Below are 6,283 nucleotides of genomic sequence, written 5' to 3' on the forward strand. Positions count from 1 at the left end.
CATGAGCTCATGATCACTTTCTTCTGTCGTAGTAATAGCCAAATACAACATCAGACAGACAAAAACGTAGAACTTATTCACTGTTCCTGTATTTGGCCAATTAAACATGTGGTCAGTACTAAATAGCGCCATGCTGCTTCCATTTGGTGATCTGCAGTAGGTGATGATCAGTCCCTGAACTGATCATCAGTCCCTGAACTGATCATGAAGAAGAACTGTAAAACGAGATGAAGCAGTCAGAACATATCAGTCGTTAACCGGTGCTATTCACAAACAGGGTCCACCTTATATTGGATTAAACTCACAGGCAGAGAAATAAACAGAATGATGAGCTCACATACAGACCAAACCTGCATCCACCTGACAGATACTGATCAAGGCCAAGTTATAATTCTAATTAAAGGGGCTCAAAGCCATTATACTCCATGGGGCTTGCAGGGCTGGTTAGCAAACTGCCTGATGTCCATAAAGGGCCTGGCAAGTGGGTTCGAGCATATTTGAACATTTAACCCTTGCGCACTTTTTAACTTGTGCAAACTTCCTGGGAATGGATGGAATCACTGCATTGTATGTGGTAGAAAGATGATGTCCGAGGCCACCACCTCTGTTAAGGGAAGGTTTTTCCAGCTTAACATAGATGGCTTCCTTGACTCCTCTTTCAAGGAAGCCATCTATGTTAAGCTGGAAAAACAGAGGTGGTGGCCTCGGACATCATCTTTCTACCACATACAATGCAGTGATTCCATCCATTCCCAGGAAGTTTGCACATACTCACAGTAAGAACAAAGGGCTGGCAGTTTCATAGTCGTTAGCCAGTCGTTAGACACACCTGGCCCAGTCAGCCAGAACATCACAGGTAAGTATGGAAACATTTAGTGCTATTGTTTTTAAGTTTTACCCAGACCCACCCACTGAGGTCTGTAACCACATATAAACCATGTTTCCCCACCAAACAGTTAGAACTGATGAAGCTGCTTGGATGAGCAGTGAAACGTCTTCAAGAAAACTCTACAAGTCCATACGCCTTGTTTCATTTATCTGATTTTTAAAACCGTTAAAGTTAAGGGACGTTTTTGTCCCGAACAACACATAAGGGTAGTGTTTGCGAACGTTGCACAAGGGTTAATGATGTATTCTGAGTTTATGTTGTCATAGTCGCCTGGTTGGAAGGGGTCATAGGCGGCTTTCCCCTGTAGAAAGAGCTGACAGAGTTTCACTCTTATACACTGAGAATGTCCTACTGTGTTTTTTTTGTGCATTGATGATACTATTGAGACAATCTTTTTCAACTACCCCATTGTCTCCCCGAGTTGGTTGGTGAGCAAAAGAGGAATCAATAATAGGTCTCAAATGAACTATTTATTGAAATGAACATTAAGTGAAAGATCAGATCTGGAGATGTGTATGATCAGGACCCTGGCACACACACATCTGCCTGTCACACACCAGGCAGTCCCTGAGTGCTCACATTCCATTGGTGTTTTACACACATTTTATGACCCTTATCAGTTGCTAGGGAGAAGGGTTCAACTCAGGACAATGCTTTTGGGTTAAATCTTAACTTCTTAAAACTAGTTGTTTAACTCTGCTAAATTGACCATTTCCTGAGCCAGCACTGCCAGCTTCCTCTGATCAACCCCTAGATCACATACCAAACAGTTGAAGGGTGAACGTATTTATTCTGCACTGTTACCCTGTAGTGTGTGTTCTGTTGTGACCTGATCTGGTCACCCCGGATTCCCAGACTCCGTCCCCGATGCACAGAACATTGAATGAAAACCAGTACTGATCAGTTTCAGTTTCGCCTTTATAAAGGGAGAATGCACAGCTCAATACAGACCCCTCGATCTGCTCCAGCAGCTGACCATTTGCATTCTGTCCGTCCCATGCATTAGGCTCGTTTTATTAATCTTACAACAAGGTGTGGTTACATTTACATAGAAAGGCATAAAAGGTAATGTTTTTCAGTGAAACATGCATATTCAATAATCACAAGGTGGAGGGCGTATACGAAACTTAAAAGACATTGAAGTTATCCGCTCACATCTTTGATGTGAGTGTGTGTGTGTATTCTCACAGGTCCTCCTGCTACACGACCTTGAGTATATCTTGTCTCTTTGGCAAGCTTGTGTTTTCATCTTTGGGGTCAACTAAGGGGTTTGCAGTTCGAATTTCTAGACTAACCATTAAACATCAGAATGCTTTATGGCCTCAGTCAGAGGTCTTGATCTATGAGCAACCATACACTTTTACCATATGTGCAAACAAACATATATTTTGACCAGGTTTGACCATATATTTCCACAGTTCACATATCTAGAAGTGTGTCCCTTACATGAAGTATTCATTTTTATAAGTGTTTATTAATCAATAATGTGTTTTTATGTTTTATAGTAATTCAAGTAATTCAAGTATACTAAATATATTAAGAAGTGTGGAATTTCATTGTTCTCATATAACTTAGTTTTGTAGCTGACTCCCTCTCCCTCGTTTGTCTGCTCTCTGGGGATAGCACAGGATGGTGCAAGATGGTCATAAATTCAGACCAAGGACAGCATGGCCTCTGACATGGTAAAAGCCAGATTCTATAGGAATGTGTTTTCCTCCTGAGTGCTCCACAGGAGTGTGTGTGTGTATAAGTACTGTGTTTAAGTCTCTATAAGCAATGCAAGTTTGATTGCTGCAGCTGAAGGATTGCTCTGAATTGCTGGAGAATCAGAGCAATTCAGAGCTTTGTATGCCTCTGTGTGTCAGCCTGTCACCATGGTAACAGCAGAGGAGACCTCAAAAACCACCCCAACTTTGAGAGCCTGGCGTGCGGAAACGATTCGGAATTAGAAAATTCTGAATACAAGTTTGATAGAGCAGCATCTACTGAGCGTTTTAAGACTAAAATAGAGTCTGTAGTTTGAAATGTGTAGGAGGAGATACATTTGGCAGATGACCCTCGTTGAAGGGCTCTCTCATAGACTCCCATGTTAAAAATGACACCGAAATTGCTCGAAGCAATTTCCTCAAACCTCCAACAGTCGCCAGAAGAAAAGAAAATTGGGCCCGACCTATTTGTCTGACGCGCTGTATTGTGCGATTAAAAAAAAGACGCTGAGGCGGTCTTCCTCTTGATGAGATTTTATATGGATGATCATGAAACAAAACACTGCATTGCGGAGATGAAAACTCAAACCAAAAGAATAAACCGACGATGAACATGCAAAACTGTGCGCTATGGTATGTTACATTATGCTGCGTTATGTCGGATACTGCGTTGCGTTGCGGTCAACAAAAACTGAGGCTACCCAGCTTCCTTCTCTCCTAACACCCATGCCGGTGAGTGCCACGTGCAGGGACGTGCAGAGACCTTTGGACGGGCAGGAGCTCAAAGTGAAAAAGGGGCACATGGAGCATGAATTTGAAACACCATACAGAAACCCCCTGTACAATGTAACTGGTTGAATTGAACCAACCCATATTCATAGAGGGGATAAAGGAGGGATGGAGGCACAGCCTTTATCCACAATGCTGTAATTGTGTTAAGTAAAAAAATGTGTTAAGTTGAATTGAGAACCTGTAAAAATATTGGCAGGGGGCACATCTGGGGGAGGGGGTCTGGGGGTCCTACCTTGTAGCAGTATTGATGTACTTATATGATTGTATGCACCTCACATATGTAGTTTAGCATCACTCACTCATTCACTTACACATGGCAACACTTGATTTGGAAATAGTTAAAATCCATTTAAGAGTTAAACTTTAGCTTAGGTAACCAGTCTGGCATAGAATCATGTTGTTCAGATCTTTGGAACTGTTAGGAACATGATAAGGATATTTCAGTGAGACCATTTGCTCTCTTTGCAGCCTCCCATAGCCCTTTGACACACAGCAGGTCAACTCGACCCCACTAACAGGAAACAACAGGATATTTGGCAGCTTTGCGAGGATGGAATTCATCGGATGGAAACATTGCCAGGAGTGTTGCCAACTTTTGAATACACACTAAAAAATCCTGGGACAACAAGAGGGGGCTGCTCCACTGTGACTTAAGCCACATGTTCACAGATGTCTACCTGTCCCTTCTTGTAGTCTTCATCAACATTCCATGCACAGAGGTAATTACGATCACTGGTGTTGGAGCTGTCTCACGTAGAGAAGACTGAAGCAAGGCGTCTGGACTTGTAGAGTTTTCTTGAAGAAGTTTTGCTGCTCATCCAAGCAGTCTCATCAGTTCTAACTGTTTGGTGGGGAAACATGGTTTATATGTGGTTACAGACCTCAGTGGGTGGGTCTGGGTACAACTTACAAACAATAGCACTAAATGTTTCCATAATTACTGTCGTGACCTTCCCTGGTCACCCCGGATTGTCAGACTCCATCTTCTGTAATCAGAACATTGAGTGAAAGACAATACACTTGGTGTATAGTTTCACCTTTGCAAAGGGAGAACACTCAGTGAACACAGGCCTTTCAGTCTGCTTCACTCCCCTCCATAAGTGTTCTGCCCCTCCTTGGACACAGGCTCGTTTTATTGAAAAATGGTGGTACATTTGCATAATAGATAAACAGTTTTTCAAGACCTTCGTTGGTATTACCATATTGGGACATGTTGCCCTGTTATTCCCACCTACCAATTATAATACTGTTATTTTTATTTATGACTGTGAAACACTCTGTATCTCTCCTCTGTTGGATGATTTATCTTACGTCCTCCTTCACCACAACAAAAGGGCTCCAGGAATGTAAACATCCTCCCTAACTCTCTGTAAGGGTGTATGAGTGTGTGTGTGCAGAGAGTGAAACACTCCCTTTTTCTCTGAGTGTAAGCATATACAATCGAGTACATACAGTGCCTTGCAAAAGTATTTGGCCCCCTTGAACTTTGTGACCTTTTGCCACATTTCAGGCTTCAAACATAAAGATATAAAACTGTAATTTTTTGTGAAGAATCAACAACAAGTGGGACACAATCATGAAGTGGAACGAAATTTATTGGATATTTCAAACTTTTTTAACAAATAAAAAACAGAAAAGTTGGGCGTGCAAAATTATTCAGCCCCTTTACTTTCAGTGCAGCAAACTCTCTCCAGAAGTTCAGTGAGGATCTCTGAATGATCCAATGTTGACCTAAATGACTAATGATGATAAATGGAATCCACCTGTGTGTAATCAAGTCTCCTTATAAATGCACCTGCACTGTGATAGTCTCAGAGGTCCGTTTAAAGCACAGAGAGCGTCATGAAGAACAAGGAACACACCAGGCAGGTCCGAGATACTGTTGTGGAGAAGTTTAAAGCTGGATTTGGATACAAAAAGATTTCCCAAGCTTTAAACATCCCAAGGAGCACTGTGCAAGCGATAATATTGAAATGGAAGGAGTATCAGACCACTGCAAATCTACCAAGACCTGGCCGTCCCACTAAACTTTCAGCTCATACAAGGAGAAGACTGATCAGAGATGCAGCCAAGAGGCCCATGATCACTCTGGATGAACTGCAGAGATCCACAGCTGAGGTGGGAGACTCTGTCCATAGGACAACAATCAGTCGTGTACTGCACAAATCTGGCCTTTATGGAAGAGTGGCAAGAAGAAAGCCATTTCTTAAAGATATCCATAAAAAGTGTCGTTTAAAGTTTGCCACAAGCCACCTGGGAGACACACCAAATATGTGGAAAAAGGTGCTCTGGTCAGATGAAACCAAAATCGAACTTTTTGGCAACAATGCAAAACGTTATTTTTGGCGTAAAAGCAACACAGCTCATCACCCTCAACACACCATCCCCACTGTCAAACATGGCGGTGGCAGCATCATGGTTTGGGCCTGCTTTTCTTCAGCAGGGACAGGGAAGATGGTTAAAATTGATGGGAAGATGGATGGAGCCAAATACAGGACCATTCTGGAAGAAAACCTGATGGAGTCTGCAAAAGACCTGAGACTGGGACGGAGATTTGTCTTCCAACAAGACAATGATCCAAAACATAAAGCAAAATCTACAATGGAATGGTTCACAAATAAACATATCCAGGTGTTAGAATGGCCAAGTCAAAGTCCAGACCTGAATCCAATCGAGAATCTGTGGAAAGATCTGAAAACTGCTGTTCACAAATGCTCTCCATCCAACCTCACTGAGCTCGAGCTGTTTTGCAAGGAGGAATGGGCAAAAATTCCAGTTTCTCGATGTGCAAGACTGATAGAGACATACCCAAAGCGACTTACAGCTGTAATCGCAGCAAAAGGTGGCGCTACAAAGTATTAACTTAAGGGGGCTGAATAATTTTGCACGCCCAATT

This window comes from Parambassis ranga, chromosome 2 (assembly GCF_900634625.1).
Source record: "Parambassis ranga chromosome 2, fParRan2.1, whole genome shotgun sequence".
NCBI lineage: Eukaryota > Metazoa > Chordata > Actinopteri > Ambassidae > Parambassis > Parambassis ranga.